The 19,385-nt window shown below is 43.4% G+C and overlaps 1 long non-coding RNA gene across 4 annotated transcripts in view; it reads right to left on the bottom strand.

The window, feature by feature from the left end:
• The window catches only part of LOC113268068 (uncharacterized), a 107,108-nt gene extending 89,883 nt beyond the window's left edge, over positions 1–17,225 (bottom strand). For all 4 annotated transcript variants that reach the window (XR_007188061.2, XR_008957788.1, XR_006411404.3 and 1 more), the window contains exon 1: positions 16,638–17,225. This is a non-coding gene — a long non-coding RNA (uncharacterized LOC113268068). The remainder of the gene's footprint in view (positions 1–16,637) is intronic.
• Between the last annotated feature and the right edge of the window lie 2,160 nt (positions 17,226–19,385).

The following is a 19,385-nucleotide window of genomic DNA, read 5'->3' as shown; positions in this document are numbered from 1 at the left end:
TTAAAACCAATATCAGGGGTGGTACAGCGAGAGCTGCTGGAATGACTCATCCCCCTGACAGAGCCACCCAGACAGTTGGCCAGCTGCCCCGCTCCACCCCCTCTGATCTCACCACAACATGTAAGCATCTGGGACATCCATCATCCTCTCTGGGGCATGAATGAATGTTTCGGATGAAGATAATTTCGCAGGAATATATGTGTGTATTATCATGCAGATAAGACAATTATTTCATAATAGAAATGGAACCCAAACGGTCTTTGCCTGACTTCTGATCCTGCCAGCGTTGCAGAAGAGCTCGCTGATATGTTCGATAGGCAGGAAATGGAAGCACAGAAGGAGAGGGAGATTACCGGCGATTCTGCGCATTTGCCACCACGTGCTGGGATCTTAGGCCTTTCTTGTGGATATCTGATTTCACCGGGAAAAGGAAAGGCAAGCGGGAGACAAAGAGGTCCCCACCCAGCAAGCACACATTTTCCATACTATAGTATAACTGAAAAATAGAACAGAGTCATATAAATAAGGCAAAAGTGTATAAACAGACCAGGTGCTATAAAATGGTTTTAAAAAGAGAGGGAGAGAGAAAGAGAGAGGGAGAGAGGGGCGCCTGGGTGGCTCAGTTGGTTAAGCGTCTGACTCTTGACTGCAGCTCAAGTCTTCGTCTCAGAGTGGTGAATTCAAGCCCGGTGTTGGGCATGGAGACTATTCTAAAAAAATAATAATAATAACTAAAATTTTAAAGAGAGGGAAAGAGAGAGAGAAGAAATAATTGAAAAAAGAAAGAAATTTGTAAAAATGACTTTTCATTATGATCACTTTGATTCTGATCAGAATACCTCCTCATTTCGTTTCATTTCATTTCATAGAGATAGGCATAGAGAAAAATGATTTTCTACTTTAGATTTAAACTCAGTAAGAGCCAGACTCTGTATTCCTTGTTTAATTCCATAGCATCAAACTTAAAAAAAAAAAAAAAGATTTTATTTAGGGACGCCTGGGTGGCTCAGTTGGTTAAGCATCTGCCTTCGGCTCAGGTCCTGATCCCAGCATCCTGGGATCCAGCCCCGCATCAGGCTCCCTACTCAGCAGGGAGCTTGCTTCTCCCTCTCCCACTCCCCCTGCTTGTGTGCTCTCTCTCTGTGTCAAATAAAAAAAGATTTTATTTATTTATTTGAGAGAGGGAGGAGGCAAGTGTGAGTAGGGGAAGGGGCAGAGGGGGTGGGAGAGAATCTCAAGCAGCTCCCCACCAAGGGTGGAGCCCTATGAGGGGCTCCATCTCATGACCCTGAGATCATGACCTGAGCCAAAACCAGGAGTCAGATGCTTAACTGACTGAACCATCCAGGCGCCCAAACATCAAATTCTTAGTGGAAAAACTAATAATAATTGTTTTTCTGATCTAATTGGGCAAGAACTGGAAGATGTAGAGGAACAAGGAAGGATGTTAAATGAGGTATGTGAGAACAGGTGTATCTGAACTTGAATTGATTGAGCTGTAAAAAAATGGAGGGCAGGAGGCACCACAGCGCATGCCACTGAGTCCGCCATACTCCATTGGTAATCAGGTGGTACTGTGGGCCCAAGACAGCCTGGGTGGTTGTGCACAGAGGGCAACCAGTACCCAACCAATCATCCATAGTTGTGCACAATCATAAGTTAGGTGTTTGTAACTTGGAAAATACCTTTGCTTGCCTCAGACTTAGAATAGTTTCAATCACAGTTTAAGGTTAGGAGGATGTGACCAATATAAAAGGTATTTCATTTTAATTTGGATCTTTTTCATGCATTTATGGGATAGAACAGCCCTTCTAGCTCAGCTCTGGTCCTCCCCTTTAAACCTCCGCAGAGGTCACAGCGTTGTAACACTGGAGGGTGCTTATGAATTTTTATCCAGATAGACTTAGGGGTGCTTGACTGATCTGTCATAATTCTTTTGAATTTTTAGTCTTGTTTTGGATCAACTTATTACCCTTTCAGCTGTAGGAAAATGAATGGCCTCTGGGGAGAGTGATCCCCACACACCTCTTTCATTTGCCACTGACTACTGTACAAAAACAGCCACCTGCCACCGTCTGGCACCCATCCATCAACCGACCCCGTTCTCCATGAGCAGTCTGTGTGCCTTCCACTCCTTAAGACGTCTTGGGAGTCCTTCCCCACAACCTCGGCCGTCGATTATGTGTTGCCTTTGGAAGAGGTGTACGTAAAGACTACAGACGGCATGATCAGAGAAACTGTGCGAGCTCATTCGAACAGAAGGAAAAGGAAATAGAAACGCATTTTAGTTTTAAATTTTTTAAAGATGTAATTGTTTATTTGAGAGAGAGAGAAAGAGAGAGCAATCGTGTGTGAGGGGAGGAGAGGGAGAGAAAGAATCCCAGGCAGACTCTGTGCTGAGTGTAGAGCCCTACGCAGAACTCCATCTCATGACCCCGAGATCTTGACCTGAGCCAAAACCAAGAGTTCAACGCTTCACCAACTGAACCACCTTAGAAAAGTATTTTAAAAGGGAGGGAATGATTTATATTTCCAAGTGTACCCATCCCTGAGATTCTACAAGAACAAATAGTCCTCTAGAAACCTTCTCTGTTCAGCCAAACTGGGAGTGAATTTTTCTTTCTCTGAACTCCCACGGTATTTATTCATTTAACATTTGTTAAATACCTACTAAGTGCCAGGCATGTTTGCTTTTACAAACAACCCTGCAAGGTGATTAGTATTACCCACCCATTCCCACCCCTACCCTACACCATTATTTTAAAGATGGAAAAGTAGAGGCCAAACAAGCTAAGTAATTTGGTAATGAGCATGCTGTTAGCGAAGGAGAGTCCCGGCTCAAACACAAGTCAAAATCAGACCAAAGATCTCATGCTTTCTACAGTAAAAAAGGTAGCTGAGCGTTCTGTGTCACAGGTCTCATGGTCTAAGGGAAGAGAGAGAATTTATTTGTAGATTTTATTTTTAATGACAAGTCCCAAATTAGATTATTGGCTCATGAAAAGCAAACTCTATGGCAAATAATGCTTATCTTCTTAGGGACTATACAGCCATGTGCAGCAAACACTCAATGAGTGAGTGATGAATAGATCTGCGAATGGGGAAAGAATGAGTGAAACAATAAATGTATTCCATGAAGGATCACTGCCCACTTCTGTTTGTTAGTTTCTTCCCAAACATGGCTTATGATAAATGTTTTTAAAATATGGTTTGGGCGCCTAGGTGGCTCAGTCAGTTAAGCATCTGACTCTTGGTTTCAGCTCAGATCCTGATTTCAGGGTTGTGAGATCGAGCCCTGTTTCGGGCTCCATGCTGGGTTTGAAGCCTGATTAAGAATCCCTCAATCCCTCTGCCCATCCCCCATAAAATAAAATAAAATAAAATAAATAAAATAAAGTAAAATAAAATAAAATATTGCCATGGTTTTAGAAGTTATTAGAAAAAAACAGTGGAAGGAAATCTGAAAGTCTATATAAAACTACTAACAGTTCATACCACTGAATATGGTAATTTTCCACAAGCACGGAAATTAAATAAGCACAAGCAATATAAAAAAATAGATTGTAAAATGTTTTTCCGTGAGAAATTTAGAAACACAGGACATATATCTGACTCTGCCTGAACTTGACAACCATTTAACTAGCAAACGAACTAAAACTTACAAGAGTTGTATTTAGAAAATTCTACTTCAGAGATGAAGCCCAACAATATATAACTGTTCCTATTCCTTATCATAAATATAATAAATACAAAAATCAGATGAAAAGAATTCTCAGAGGAAGTGCTAAAAACTGCATGTATCAATATTATCAACAAATGATAGCCCAAGACCAAAAAACTGTATTAACGTCAATGAAAGAAAGCCTTATCATTTCATTTGTGATTTATTATTCCTTTTCATTGAGCTTGATTTTCCTAGAGATTTGAGATATTTGACCTAAAGACACTAGCCCACAGTTCTATTTGGAAGATAGTCTGTTCACTAGCAAACATATACTTATAATGCATAGTGTTATTTTATTTTATGTTATGATGTGAGCTGGGAAGTGTGATTTTATTTATTGCATGAGCACCATATTTAAAACTCCTTCAGTGCTACATACGGGAAGCAGCGAACGGACCCATTAGCTCTGTTTAAATCTCCATTCTAACACGAGAAACAAATAAACAAATCATAAAATGGGCAGAAGATATGAACAGACACTTTTCCAATGAAGACATACAAATGGCTAACAGACACATGAAAAAATGTTCAAAATCATTAGCCATCAAGGAAATTCAAATCAAAACCACACTAAGATACCACCTTACGCCAGTTAGAATGGCAAAAATTGACAAGGCAAGAAACAACAATTGTTGGAGAGGATGTGGAGAAAGGGGATCCCTCCTACATTGTTGGTGGGAATGCAAGTTGGTACAGCCACTCTGGAAAACTGTGTGGAGGTCCCTTAAAAAGTTAAAAATTGAGCTACCCTATGATCCAGCCATTGCACTACTGGGTATTTACCTCAAAGATACAGAGGTAGTGAAGAGAAGGGCCATATGCACCCCAATGTTCATAGTAGCATTGTCCACAATAGCTAAATCGTGGAAGGAGCCGAGATGCCCTTCAACAGATGACTGGATTAAGAAGTTGTGGTCCATATATACAATGGAATATTACTCAGCTATCAGAAAGAACGAATTCTCAACATTTGCTGCAACATGGATGGCACTGGAGGAGATAATGCTAAGTGAAATAAGTCAAGCAGAGAAAGACAATTATCATATGGTTTCTCTCATCTATGGAACATAAGAACTAGGAAGATCGGTAGGAGAGGAAAGGGATAAAGAAAGGGGGGATAATCAGAAGGGGGAATGAAGCATGAGAGACGATGGACTCTGAGAAATAAACCGAGGGCTTCAGAGGAGAGGGGGGTGGGGGAACGGGATAGGCCGGTGATGGGTAGTAAGGAGGGCACGTATTGCATGGTGCACTGGGTGTTATACGCAACTAATGAATCATCGAACTTTACATCAAACACCAGGGATGTACTGTATGGTGACTAACATAATATAATAAAAAAATATTTTTAAAAAAACGAGAACTGGGTCAAGGTCACAGAAAAAAATAAAAAAAATAATAAATCTCCATTCTAAACTTGAATACTCTGAATCAAGTTTTTACAAATTTGATTTGTCACAATTTTGAATGCATCTTTCTGGGTTTATCTCATTTTTAAAGTGAATTAGACAGCCTGATTATATTAAGTAAGGTTTGGTTTTTATCTACGTTTATAAAAAGAGCATTGCCAAACCAAATATTCAACCCAGAAGGATCACGAGAATATATAACCCCTGCAAATTAAAACAGATCTTTAAAACATCTTAAACCAAGAGAAATAGTAAAGGCACTTGAGAAAGTACTAAAGAAGTACTTCATTTTTAGAATTTTACATTTGAAACCTGAGTCTGGAATTTATCCCCATGGATGGGAGTTGAAGTTACAGAAGTAGGTAAGATTACCGAAGAAAGTCCTGAAGGAAGGAGTTGGACAAAGAATAAAAGCTCAGTGGAAATTTCTCCAACTGGGTGTCGAAGGCAGTGGGCAAAGCTGAAGAGACCAAAGGACAAGCCGGGGAAGTTGGAGGTGAGTTGGGTGGTGCAGTCAGTGGAACGGGCAGTGAGGGGCACGAGTCAGTCTGGACGCTGGAGTTTAGTAGGCTAGAGAAAAGGCGGCACCGTTTGCTGGCATCTGAGCAACCAGCCCAACGCCTGCCCACCACTGACGCATCTCCCACGATACATTTACGTGTCTTCGTCCGGGCTCTTTCCACAGGCTGAAAGAGGTTATATGAAGTTAAATACAAAAACTGACAACATAGAAATCATACCCTCTAAATTCTTAAAGATGTGTCAGCTTACCTTGAGAAGATGTTTTATAAAATACATAGGAAAATGCACCAATAATAAGCAACTTCATATATACCCATATCCATAGCTATGAAAATCCAAAGCTATGAAATCCATTCTTTGACCAGAACTAAACTCAAGAAAGTGGCACAAAGATATGTGAGCAGTCAAGGGGCAGGTGAAATTCAGTGTGTATGCTGTACTGTATACTATATTATGGTAAATACCGTCTCCCAAAAGGATCCATGTTCTAATCCCTGGAATCTGTGAATGCTACCTTATATGACAAAGGACTTTGCAGATGTGATTAAATTAAGGATCTGGAAATGGGGAGATTATCCTGTATTGTCTGGTAGACCCTAAATGTAATCACAAGCGTCATTATGAGAGACACAAGGAAGATTTGAGTAATGAGGAGAGGAGGAAGGAAGGGATGTGATCCTGGAAACAGGGGGGTTGAGGGTGAGGTGTGGAAGGAATCAAAGAAACAGATTCTCCTATAGAGCCTCCAGAGGAAACCAGCCCTGTGGACACCTTGATGTTAGCCCAATAAAACTGTTTCCAGGCTTCTGGCTTCCAGACCTGTAAGAAGATAGATTTGTGTGAGTTTAAGTCACGGTGTTTGTGATCGTTTGTTAGAAACAAATGCAGACACTTTTTTGGAAAAATATTCACCTTTATAGCACAACATGCCGTTGTATGTTTTTCTCTAGAAAAACCCGTGCAAACATGCGAGCCTCTGTAACGGGTGTTCCTTGAGAGGAAGCCTTTCTCTTTTTCGGGCCACCTCCTCTGCAAAGAGCTGGGCTTGGCGCGTCTGTGTAATGAGCATCTGGTCCCAGGTCAGCAGAAGGATCGGGTTCCGTGGGTGGGTGAGGACAGGAAAGTGGAAGGGAGAGCTGATGACACTGGATGAAAAAGAGGGGGTGGGGACGCTGCCGGGCACAGATCAAAGCAGGAGGGCCCCAGCCCCACTTTTTGTTTGGGGCTCAGAAAGATTCCTTCAGGACCCAACTTGAGGAGCATGTCCTAAGGTCAGCAAGTATTGTGGTGGAAGATAAGAAAAGAACCAGAAATTTCTCAAGTCTCAAAGACTTGAGAAAATGTGCTGCTTCGTCTTCAAATGTCATCAAAATGCTTGTTGTCCTCAGGAATCATCTCGATGATAAAACAAAGAGAATAACTTTCGGAAAACCACAATCTGATTTTTGGAGTAATGCCTACAGCCCAGTAAGCAAGCCTCCACAATGACCTGCTAAGCGCTAGAAGGCCTGGAGGACGACACTGAACTGCTAAGGGTCACGTACACAATACACTGTGTGTGTTACAATCATGCCGGATAAAGAATGCACGAGAACTCTGTGAGGGGATTAAACCACCCACAGCAGCTTAGAGAGCTAGGAGAGGAAGTGGTGGGCAGTGCCCAGAACCAGAGCATTCAAGGGCAGGCAGAACAAGAGACACCCGGGGTTGCAGGGGGAGGGAGTGGAAGGAACCATTAGAGAGCCAGGAGGGAAAAGAGGAACATGGTGGGAAGTCCGAAGGCAAACAGGATCGACGCTACCGAAAGCAGAAGGTAAGGACAGAACAAATGAGAGCAGCAATGAGGGAGTCACAAGAACCTAATTTCCAAGGGGTACTGGGAGCAGAGCCAAGGAGCAGGGGGCGGGAGGGAGTGAGAAGCAAGCTGGGAGACAAGAAAGGAGGTGCCTGACAAGGTGGTGAGGAGCAGAGGGAAGACCAGTCCCCGTGACTGAGTCAAGATGTCTCACACCCCCTGGGCCTTATGTGTTGTAAGATGCACCCCGAGAAATGTATCACTATGTGTAAACACTCCCCTATGCAAATGATTTACTTTCAGAGCGAAGCAGGAAGGAAGGGATGGAAAAATTAGAGACGATTAGGTATCACTCTTAATTATCTACATTCTGAGATGATTTCTGGAAATAGTGAAAAGCGGGGGAGTTGGAGCCAGTGCAGGGGGAATTGTCCATGACCCTCATTTTAAAAGAATCCTTCTGACTGCACTTTGCAAGAGGGAAAAAGGAAATGCAAGACGGTTAGGAGGCTGTCGCAGTAATTGTCAGGAAAGTGATGAGAAGGAGCCTATTCGTGGGCAGAGGGGGCATGGGGGAAAACGAAGGAGGGATTTACAGAGACTCCTCAGAGGGGCTGTGGTGAGAAATAGAAGGGGAGCACCAAGGGCAGAAGGAGGCAGACTCTGGGGGGGGGGGCGGGGGGGCTTGGCCGCTCTCCGAGGAGCCCCTCCTACCTTTCCCTGCTGGAGGGCAGGCTCAGCGGAGGCCAGATTGGGGAGAGGTAAGTTGTACGTAGAAAGTAGGAAGTGACAGAAAGCACCCGGATGACCTCAGTTTTCTCAATGAGTCATGAGGTGAGGCTGTCTGCTGAGAGTGAGGGGGCAGGAGTTAAGAGGAGTGCTGAGGGCTATAAATAGTCTTCTGACTGATGAGCGCTGAGGAGTGAGAGTGTGAGCCTTGTCTGAATGCCTTAGAAGCCTGATGAAGCCGCTCGCTGGGTACCAGGCACCTGCTCTGTGTCCACTGCTGGTGAGGCCAGCTCCCACAAAGAGCCGAGAGACAGGTGCACTTCATATGCCTAACTGCCAGAGCTGGGCACCCACGGAAGTCTCAGCCACAGTTAAAATAGGATGAAGGCCTCAAAGAACCTATTGATTCCAAAGCATTAGCTCTCTAAAAACTGGTTTGGATTTTAGTTGTGGATTTTTTGTTTGTGTTTTCAAAACCTATGGCTTGTATATATATATATATATACACATACACATGTATAGAATGAATAGTTACCATAATACACACACGTATATGCACACATAAATAACGATAGCCACCAGGGGTGCCCGGGTGGCTCAGTCAGTTAAGCTTCTGCCTTGGGCTCAGGTCATGATCTCAAAGTCCTGGGATCCAGCCCTGTGTCAGACTTCCTGCTCAGCAGGGAGTCTACTTCTCCCTCTCCCTCTGCCCTTCCCCCTTGACTTGTGCTCTCTAAATAAATAAAATCTTTTTAAAAATTAATGATAGCAACCATTCATTCAATATATACTTGCTGAACACGTTCTATGTGCCGAGAACTATGCTAGACACTGGAGAGACAGTAATGAGCAAAAACAAGATGTCTACCATTATAGAATGAACAGCCTGATGGATAACACAAGGAGGCATTCAAACTGATGTAAAAGTATAATGTGGGGGCACCCGGGTGGCTCAATTGGTTAAGCGTCTGCCTTCTGCTCATGTCATGATCCCAGGGTCCTGCCCCATGCCAGGCTCTCTGCTCAGCAGGGCGCCTGCTTCTCCCTCTCCCTCTGCCTGCCACTCCCCCTGCTTGTTCTCTCTCTCTGTCAAATAAACAAAATCTTTTTTTAAAAAGTATAATGTGATTAGTGCTGTGAAGAGCTACACACAGTGCAGTGAGAAGGTATAATCAACACAGGTCAGGGGTTGAGGGCAAACTGATTCTATCCTGCCTTAGGTCATAGATGGACATGTCCATGTTCTTCTCCCTAACTACATTATGATTCCTTTAAAGTGTGGATCACTGCCTACTCTTTTCTATTTATGGAACCTGACACATGACCATGCACACAGCAGGTGCTCAATGTGTGTTTAATGGCTGATCTGATGCCATGGGATGTTCATCAGCAATGTTGGTGGCCTTCCTTTCACAGGAAAACTACATACGGGCATCTTAGTAATAATGGAACAGCCCCAACATCTTGCAGATTTGGCAGGAACTCACTCACATGCCACTTACAGACTCTCTCATCCCTAAAATGTAGAGTGTCATTGACATTTTTCCTTTTAAAAGAGCACAAATCACAGTGTTCTTTGCAGTAATGTACACTGAGGATCTATATACTTGTTCCTCCTTAGTTTTCAAGGCAGCTCCCATTGACTGACACAGGTTATAGGGGAAATGGGGAAGAATTGTTTAATAGGTACAGAATTTCTGTCTGGGCTGATGCAAATTTTCTGGAAATGGGTATTACAGACAATTGCACAACATGTGATGTACTTACTGCCACTGACTATACAATTAAAATTGTTAAAATGGTAAATTTCATGTTGTGTATATTTTACACAATTAAAAAAATCCAAAAATAATTCAAGCTTGGGAATTGTAAAAATTGAAAAATATACTGGTTATGAATAAGTGTCACCTATTTCTTAAAGCCTTTCAGTGGTTCCCCATGTTTTTCTGATTAAAGCCCTCTCACTACATCGAGGCTCCTCATGGACTGGGTCTTGGTCCTCCCCTGTTCATTCTTGAACTCTATGTTCCAGACAGGCTGAAGAGCTTGCAATGCTCCCATCATGCATTTCTTTTAGATGCCTCGGTGCTTTATTTGCACATTCCAATCTCTGGGATGCTATCCTCAGCCCTAACCTGCCAGCTGGAAAGAACCTTCTCATGTACCTGAGCCTAGCCTCCTCTCCAAAACTTGTACCAATACCCATTTCAAATCCTCCCCACCCTCATAAGGAAATGATTGCTCTCTCTCTCTCTCTCTCTCTCTCACACACACACACACACATCCTCACTTGCCCCAGTGTAGATCGTTATCATGGCAAATATAACATTTAATGCTGCAGTTCATTTATAGGTCTGTCTTCTGTACTATACCATGGAGCTCAGGGGCAAAACCTTTGTTTTACTTATGTAGCATGATGTTAAGACCTCTGGCTCGAACTGTGTAACCTGGGAAAAGATATTTAACATCTTCCAGGTCAGTCTCATCTTCCATACAATGGGAATAATAATAGTCTCTGTGTCCTAGAGCAGTTATGAGGAGTACATGAAATAATGTGCATGAAGTGCTCAGAAAGGGTCTGATACACAATCAAGTGTTTGAAGAGAGGAAGTACATAAGCAGTAACAGTTGTTCAGTGTTTTAAAGGTTGAACATTTAAGGTCAAAAGTTGACAAGAAAAATAAAAATCCTAATCCCAAATGTTTATTTAGAAAGATGCATGAAGAAGTTGAGTGACTGGAAGAAAGAGCAACATCAAGAACTTCTTTTGGTGTGTGTGTGTCATTGTGTAGGCAAAATACTTCCCAGGGCTTCCCAGGTTCAACTTTCTGCCATAAACTCTTCCACTCTCTTCAGAGCCAGCCTAATCAGGCTACAGAGGTCCTTATAATTAAAATATCATAGTCATCATAGGAAACAAAAACAAAAATTCAAGGAAACCAGTCAGAAAGGTTTATTGCAAGAGGCCTCAATACCAAATCAGTGGAAGATCCTCATTCTTTAAAGAATGTAAGATGGTCCTGCTATAGACACTTTTGAGTACATTTTCTGTACTGACCCACTTACAGCAAAATTTTGGCAAACTAGCCTCACTGCTGGAAGTTAAATCAGAAAGTAACCCTTTCTAAGTCAGCCTGGCTTTGGATGTGGATTCTTATTTTACATGAATAGATGCTTGCTATTTTCAAGGTGTGCTGCTGGCTCGTGCAGTGAAGACAAACATTATGTGACACATACACATCATCTCTTACCAGGCAAAACTCACTGTAGTGGTCATTGCCTGAGTCCTCCTGTCCATACATGATTCTCACGCAGTCCCGTTAAACCTGACTCCAAACCCAGCCTCAGGGGTGGAGCTCGTGACCCAGGCCTGAGCCTTCAGCTTGTCTTATTTCCTTGTCCACTGATGTTCATGGATCACATGGCCCTAGTCAGAGCCAAATGAGATGCAATGACATTTTCCCTGAGTCTTCTGGGAAAGAGACTCTCACTCATAACCTCTGATCTAAAACATAGGAGAATGAATGAGGCTAACAGGGACCTTTCTGGTACCCATAAAACTTAAAGCTGAAGTCAACATAAAGAAAGCCAGAACAAAGAAATAGATATTAAAAAAATAAGCAGGTGCTACTGATATGCTTGAGCACCGAATAGAGTTGTACGTGAGGTTAGCTCTTTCAGCTTCTGAATCAGTAAACTCCCTTTTTGACTAAGCTAGTTTGGGTTGGGTTTTTCTGTAACTGCAACTAAATAACCCCACCTGGCATTCATCAAAGCCACTCTTTCCAAACAGGAGCTCCATACTGTGATTCCCTAAAAAAGATAACTGGTTTCTCTAGAGGACTCATATATGAATGAATCAGGGTATATTCAAGAGAGTAAGTGTCTGGGTAAGAAAATCTCTCCTTTGGGGATGCCTGTGGTTCACATTTCTGTGTGGGCCAGGAAACTCCTATAAATTTCACCTGTTGACACATTTTCTTTGCAAGCATTTTGCTATTTCAGGGGGAGGAGCCGGAAACAGAGGTGGAGAAGGGAAGGCGTGAGGCAAAATATGAATGATTATGCAGGAAGCAATATAGCTGATGGCCTTTCAGCAAAGGGCTGGCATGTGGGTACATGCGGTGTGAATTCACAGTGGAGGAACTAATCAGGCAACGTTATCTGATCTGGAACAACAAGAAAAAGAAAGAGTCTCTTTCCTTTTCCCCCGATTTGATATGTCTGAAAGCCTTTACCAAGGTAACAGGCTGGTAATGAAAGTATCCAACCAGACACTTTGACTTTGGATTGTTCTAAAGTGGGGACCTGGGATCTGTGTTGTTTTCCAGGGACCATTTGTCATATCATTTTCAGAACGAAGCTGGATTTTGGTTCTATAAAAACAGGGCAGGTTCTGGATTGAAAACAAGAGTCAAACATGCTGATGCTTGAAGATAAAGAACTACAGAGTTGCACAAATTCTTCTGAGTAATAGAGGCTGGTCTCAAGCCTGAGGCCGAAGAGGCTGTGGGAGCAGAACCAGAGTCTGTGAGGTTATTTCTTCCATGAAAAGATAAAAGCCCAAAGCAATAATCTGAGTAATCTAAGTCCAAAGCTGCTCCCATGGAAAGCAGCAGAGCTTGCAGGAAGGGGCTTAGACCTTTGGTAGCAGGACTGGTTACATAACTTGCTTCCATCCCTAATTGGCTCTGTGGCCATAGATAAGTTAATTTTCCTTTCTGAATCTGTTTCCTTGTGTGTGAACTTCAGTTAGGTTCTCGAAAGAAGTAAATTCATTGAATTACATCAAGAGTCCATGGCCCATAAAAACTCAGATAAATGACAATGGCCCAACTTCACTGAACCTGGGGAGACTTACCCTGAGGGTAGGGCTGAAGGTATCTAGACATGCAGACCTTGTTCTTAGTTGGCAGGCAGAGGGGCCAAAGTTCAGTTTCATCTTAATGTGATTTTTTTTTGCGGAGTATCAACAGAAAAACACCAACTTGAAGCCAAATTTCTGCATTTCTGTAGATTCTTCAAAGCTCAGCAAAATTTTGTCCCTAAGTCACTGAACAACCAACTCTATAACTTCAAACTGGGTAGGCAGAAACTTAAACGATTTTTATTGGACCATCTATTTCTCCAGGGCAAGAAGTGAGTCTTCTTCCTCTCTTTAGGCAAGATGTATAGCACGGTGCCTTATTGATTGCTCAAGGAATTTTATTCTCTTGTCTAGAAAAATGAATTCATCCTTAGGACAACCAAACTGAACTTCTGTTGGAATGTGCTCAAAGTGAGAAGGGAGGAAGGAGTAACTTTCTTGGTATATCAGTTAAGGTAAGGTTAAGCTGCTGAGGGGTAACAAAGAGACCCCAAAATTCAGTGGCTTAAAAGAAAACAGAAATGTATTTCTCTACCTTACAACAGGTCAGAGGTGAATAAACCTGCTACACAAGGTCATTCTGAAACCCCCAGGGCACGGTCCTCACCAGCATGATCAAAGCTGGATCATTGGCTTGAGAACATAAAAAAGAGCCTGGAGAGGGATGCCTGGGTGGCACAGTCGTTAAGCGTCTGCCTTCGGCTCAGGGCATGATCCCGGCATTCCAGGATCGAGTCCCGCATCGGGCTCCTCTGCTGGGAGCCTGCTCCTTCCCCTCCCACTCCCCTGCTGCGTTCCCTCTCTCGCTGGCTGTCTCCCTGTCAAAATAAATTAAAAAAAAAAAATCTTTCTCTCTGCTCTCCACTTCAATTAAAAAAAAAAAAAAGAGCCTGGAGAAACACACACACACTGTTTTAAGGACTGAATCCAGAAATAGCACACTTCACTTCCACTCATGTTCCATGAGCAAGAACTCAAGTCATATTACCCAGCAACTAGAGAGGCTGTAGAAGGAATGCACATTTGTTAAGAGGATTAAAGATGAGCCACATGGTATTTGCAAGGCATATAGTTGATAAAGGTCTTGCATAAGAAGATATAAAGAACTATCAATACTCAATAATTAGAGAACTAACAACTTAGAAACAATGAACGAAGGATTTGAACAGCCACGAAAGAACATAAACAGATGGCAAATGAGCACATAAAAACATGCTCAACATCAGGAGTCATCAAGGACATACAAGATACCACAACACATCTATTAGAATGCCTGAAGTTACAAAGATAGATTCTATCGGTTTTGGGGGAAGACGTAGAAGAACTAGAACCCTCATACATTGCTAGTGTACCAATCAAAATGGTACCACCAAACGGAAACAGTTTGCCAGGGACTTAAAAAATTAGATGTATACCTACTGTATGACTCAGTCTTTCTGTCCCCAGATATTTACCTGACCAAAAAAAAAAGGGCATATGTTCCTACTCAGACTCATACATAAATATTCATTGCAGCTTTATTGATAATCTCCAAAACCTGGGAACAACCAAATGCGCATCAAAATTTGGAACAGATAAACAAACGTTATAATATCCATCTGTTGAAAGATAACTCAGCAATAAGAAGGAATGAGCTCTGGACATACACCAACAGCATGGATGAATCTCAAAATAAGAGTGAAGAAAGATCACACACACACACACAAAAGGAAGGTGTATGCAGTATAATCCCACTTATATAAAATCCTAGAAAATGAAACGAATGTACTGTACTAAAAAGAAGATCAATGCTTGTCTGGGGAAGAGGAAGTAAGGAAGAAAGGGACAGAGATGGGGAGAACTACAAAGAGTAACAAAGAAACGTTATGGAGTGATGGCTGTATTCTATATCTTGACTGTGATGATGTTTTCATGGGTGTAGAACATTTCACTTCTTAAATGTGTACAGTTTTTAAATGTGCAGTTTATTGTATGTCAAGTCTACCTCAATTTAAAAAGTATATGCCCCTGGGGAGCCTGGGTGGCCAGTGGGTTTTGGCTCAAGTCGTGATCTCAGGGTTGTGAAATCAGGCCCACATCAGGCTCCATACTCAGCATGGAGTCTGCTTGGGATTCTCTCTCCCTCTATCTCTGCCCTTTTCCCCGACCCCCTACCACTCTTTCTCAAATAAAGAAATATTTTTTTAAAGTACACGCCCTTTATTTTTAAGGATAATTAGACAAACAGAATTTAGTGGTCAATCATAAGTATCCTCCACATACAGTTTCTTTGTGTTACGTTGACATTAAATTCTGGGAGATGCCGGACCAGAGGAAGGGAGACTATGAAAGGAAGATTCCCGTTGAGAAATAAGACTTCAGAGAATGAGCTACAGTTCTAGCCCCAGCTTCTGGCTTCTGCGCTTCTCAAGCACCAGCCAAGTTTCCATCTCTGGTCCCGATTCCACACAGTGAACATACCCCATCTGCACCAATCCCGGTAAAATCCCCACCCACTACCAATCCACAGCACCTGGGACTTTGCACCCCAGTCTCAGCCCTGCCTTCCAGACCACACCTTGCCCTTAAGCCCTGCCAGCTCTTCAGTTCAGTCCACTGGCCAAGTTTCTAGCTAGGTCAATGCTGACCTGGCCCACTGGGTCATTTCACTTTCCCAGACCTTCCCAACAGAGTGAGAGAAGCTCTCGCATGTGCACCACACTGAAAACTTGCTGAAGACATTTCCCCAGAAATTTAGGTAGCATCAATGGGACTTTCTCTCAAAACACCCTTTCCAAAGACACGTTCCAGTCTAATCCCTTTGGCAGTGGCATGCTCCTTGCCAACAGCACTGCACATTCATTTGGGCGACACTCTGAAATCTTCTTATGTGAAAGGCTGAAATATATAAAGGCATCATAAAGGAATTCTAGAGGGCTTGGGCAGGATTATTCTAAGAATTTTATCCATCCACTTCAAGAAATTTCTTCTGTTGATCTTTAGGATTACTACCGAAACAGCCAAGGCTTTCCCTGATTTATCCCAGAATATCATCCTTGTCGGTCGTGCAGTCGTGCAGTAGTCTTGCCAATGCAAAGGGTTGTTGTTGTTTTTTTTTTTTTTCCTCTGACTGGCTCAAAGTGGAATACCAGAACTAAGTTAGAAATAAGCCTGATAAGAATGAGAAGATTTAAGGATTATAATTGGTTCTCATAGACTCCGTTCAGGAGAGCTGGGGGAAGTGACTCTCATCTTCCAACATGTCCTCAGGCATAGCCTGAGCCCACAGTATACAAACATCCTCCATTTAGAGGCGAGACTTCTCTTGGAAGGAGGGAGGGAGAGAGAGAGAGAGAGAGAGAGAGTGTGTGTGTGTGTGTGTGTGTGTGTGTGTGTGTGTGTCCGTGTCTGTGTCTGACTGTGTATCTGTGTCAAGTATGCTCGGGTTAGCTGAGCTTGATCCATGGGAACTGTGCTAACTGGAATAGAGAGACACTGATGAATCAAGGGAATATGTGAGAGAGGGGACAAAGCATAGAAAATGCCAGAGGTTAGCTAAATTGAATTCTGGGACAATGAGATCGGGGCTATCCTGTTGCCCGAAAGCCTTACCTCTTGGGTTCCCGAAGCAGAATTTGCAAAAACAGACTGCAGCGAAGCCTTTTCTCCAGCCAGAATTCTTAGTAGGCAGTCATGTGGGGGTAATTGCTCCTTTGTCTGGTTCCCACTCCCTCCTCACGCTCAGCCCCTCTGACTTCTGCCTGACTGGAGAGAACTATTGCTGCAGTTGGAGCCTGGTAAAGTCAGTGGGGTCGGGGAGAGGGAGCCTTACTTAAGAGGCACTGCCACTCTGACAAAGGCCTGGATGTCTTACCTTTCCCTGTGTGGAAAAAGGCAGGAAGGAAACTGGGAGTGGCTGATGTCTCGCTGATGTCAGGCCCTGTGCTGGGTGATTTCTCCTTCAATATCTAACTTAACTCTTACGATGCCCCCAGGAGATGGGACTTCTCAACCCCATTTCCACAGAATAAGGGGCCACGGAGAATAATTTACAGAATATTAAGCCTTAGAAAGGTTAAACAAGTTGCACTAACTTCACGGCTACTCTGTGGTGGGCTGGGGCGTTGCTTGCACAACTGTCCGGGTGTGGGAGCTGACTCACCCGTGGTAGGGGACCTAAACCTACTGAGCAAGGTCCAGTGTCCTTGGGAACATTCACCCAGGGATGAATGCTATCCAGGTCTTCTAGAAAGACAGGGAGGGAAAGATCTTGATTCTGTCTCAGGCCACCAGGATATTTTGGTGTGGAGCCTCTCATTTTCAAATGATTTACAAGAGAACAAGATCAAGTCAACTTCTTTTGCTATAGACTCTTTTTTCTTTTTTTTTCATTTTTTGAGAGGTTATTGTAGACCAAGATTTTAAGATGTTTCATTCCAGTCCAGAAGATAATGAAATAAAAATAGAAAAGCAGAACTGAGTAGCAAATAAAGGAAATTAATTTAATAACAGATTTGGCTTGGTCTCTCGGGGCCTGCCCCAACGAGTATTCCCAAATACTTTCGGAGTGAGAGAACAGCCACAGGAGGCAGAAACTATTATATGTGTATTCAACACTGGCACACAGCTAAACTACACTTCCCAGACTCCCTTGCAATGGGGGGGGGGTGGCCAAGGTCCAGCATCAGTCCTGCTCTGGTCAGTGGAAAATGAGCAGAACTGATATGCGTCAATCCCAGGTCATAAAACCACGTGCAATCGCGCATGCGCTGTTCTCTTCCCAGCTGGCTGGAAGAGTCAACTCTGGGGACCGTCTAGGGAGCCACGAGATGGAAGGAGCTTAGGCCCTTGACTCACATTGTGCAGGAGAGCTGCCCGACCAGAAGTATCAGCCCAGGACTGTTACATATCAAGATAGAAACTTCTAGTATACAAAGCTGCTAAGGTGTGGGGATTTTGCCAGGATAGCAGGTAGCACTTCCTTAGCTAATGCACCCGAACCCTGGTTCTGCTTACCTTCCCAGAGATCATGATGTGACCCCCCAAAGCACTAGAGCCCCGAGAATGAGAAGTACACTCCCGGGCGGGGGGCGGGGGGGGGGCAGCCCTCTCTACCTCTGAGCCTCCAGGCTTTTCCTTACCTGCAACTTGCATCCCACCTACAGGAAGTGTGGAGAGATTTTGGAAAACATGTTCTGTATATGATTTAGAAAGCAGAATTCAGTTGTGCCACCAGGAACATACTTCATTGGAGGATTAAGAAAAACATTTGTTTTCAGACCTGTTGTGGGAAAAAACCAAAGTGAGCAAAAAAAAAAAAAAAAGAGTGAACGATAGGGGTTTTATGTCGTTTTATTGCAGTAAATAAAAAGTAGGCAAAACAACCACTCACCGCCTGCCAGAAATCCTCGAAAACTTGCTTTTGTGAATACAGATTTATGTGTACCCGCAATCAATTGTTTGGGTGCAATGTGACATTTTCAAGAGCTTGATGGTGTTTTTCCTTTAAACGCATTAAATTCACCCTTCCTACAAATGTGTTTAGTCTGGCAAACACTACCTGTAATTATCTAAGCAACAAGTCAGCTGCATTTCGGTGTCTGTCAAATGCTACGGATTTCCACTGTGTGGCACTACATTTAATGAGGATTATTAAATCGGTATCCTTCCTAGTCCATGACGGGGGTGAAGTCTGCGGTTGGAAGGAAGTCTCAACCGCAGTCAGGTGACGAAAGGGTGGCTGTGAAAGGTGTGTCTTCTCCAAGAACAAAAGAAATCCTGAAGGAGAAGGAAGCAATGAGGTGACAACTTGAGAGGAAGGGATTGATACCAAGACCTCCGGTGCCCAGCTACCGCAAAGCTCTCTGAAGGCTTTATCCGGGCGCGTAGCATAGGCAACCAGGGATTATCATCGGAGCATCGTTTCTTTTGTCAGGGTGCAGAAAGAGAAGATCCGGGCTCTCCCCATGTGAACTCACGCACCTGCCAAGTACTGAGAGCGAGGAGATCGTCTGAACACCCTATCTGCACGCAGAGCCAGAAGACGTGCAAAAACAAATGGCTTTCCCTTTTGACCCATGGAGAAGACACCCAAAGGTGACATACTGGACCTTCAGCCAAAAGCCAGAATAAGAGGACCTGTGCTCCTTTGCACAGGTGCCTTTAAGACACTGCAATTTGTGCGTAGCTGGCCCTTTAAAAACAGCTCTAGGCCAGAGCCACTTCATCCAACAGAATTATTCAGTTTGTTTTAGCAACTGCTTCCCGTGCCATGGTCTCCCATTACTTCATCTGCATTCCCCAGATGCTGACCCTGTCCCCCTCTAAGCCCTCAGCATTCCCCGCCCCCCCACACACACA

This window comes from Ursus arctos, unplaced genomic scaffold, assembly GCF_023065955.2.
Source record: "Ursus arctos isolate Adak ecotype North America unplaced genomic scaffold, UrsArc2.0 scaffold_6, whole genome shotgun sequence".
Taxonomy (NCBI): Eukaryota; Metazoa; Chordata; class Mammalia; order Carnivora; family Ursidae; genus Ursus; species Ursus arctos.
This window is presented reverse-complemented; position numbering and strand designations above follow the sequence as displayed.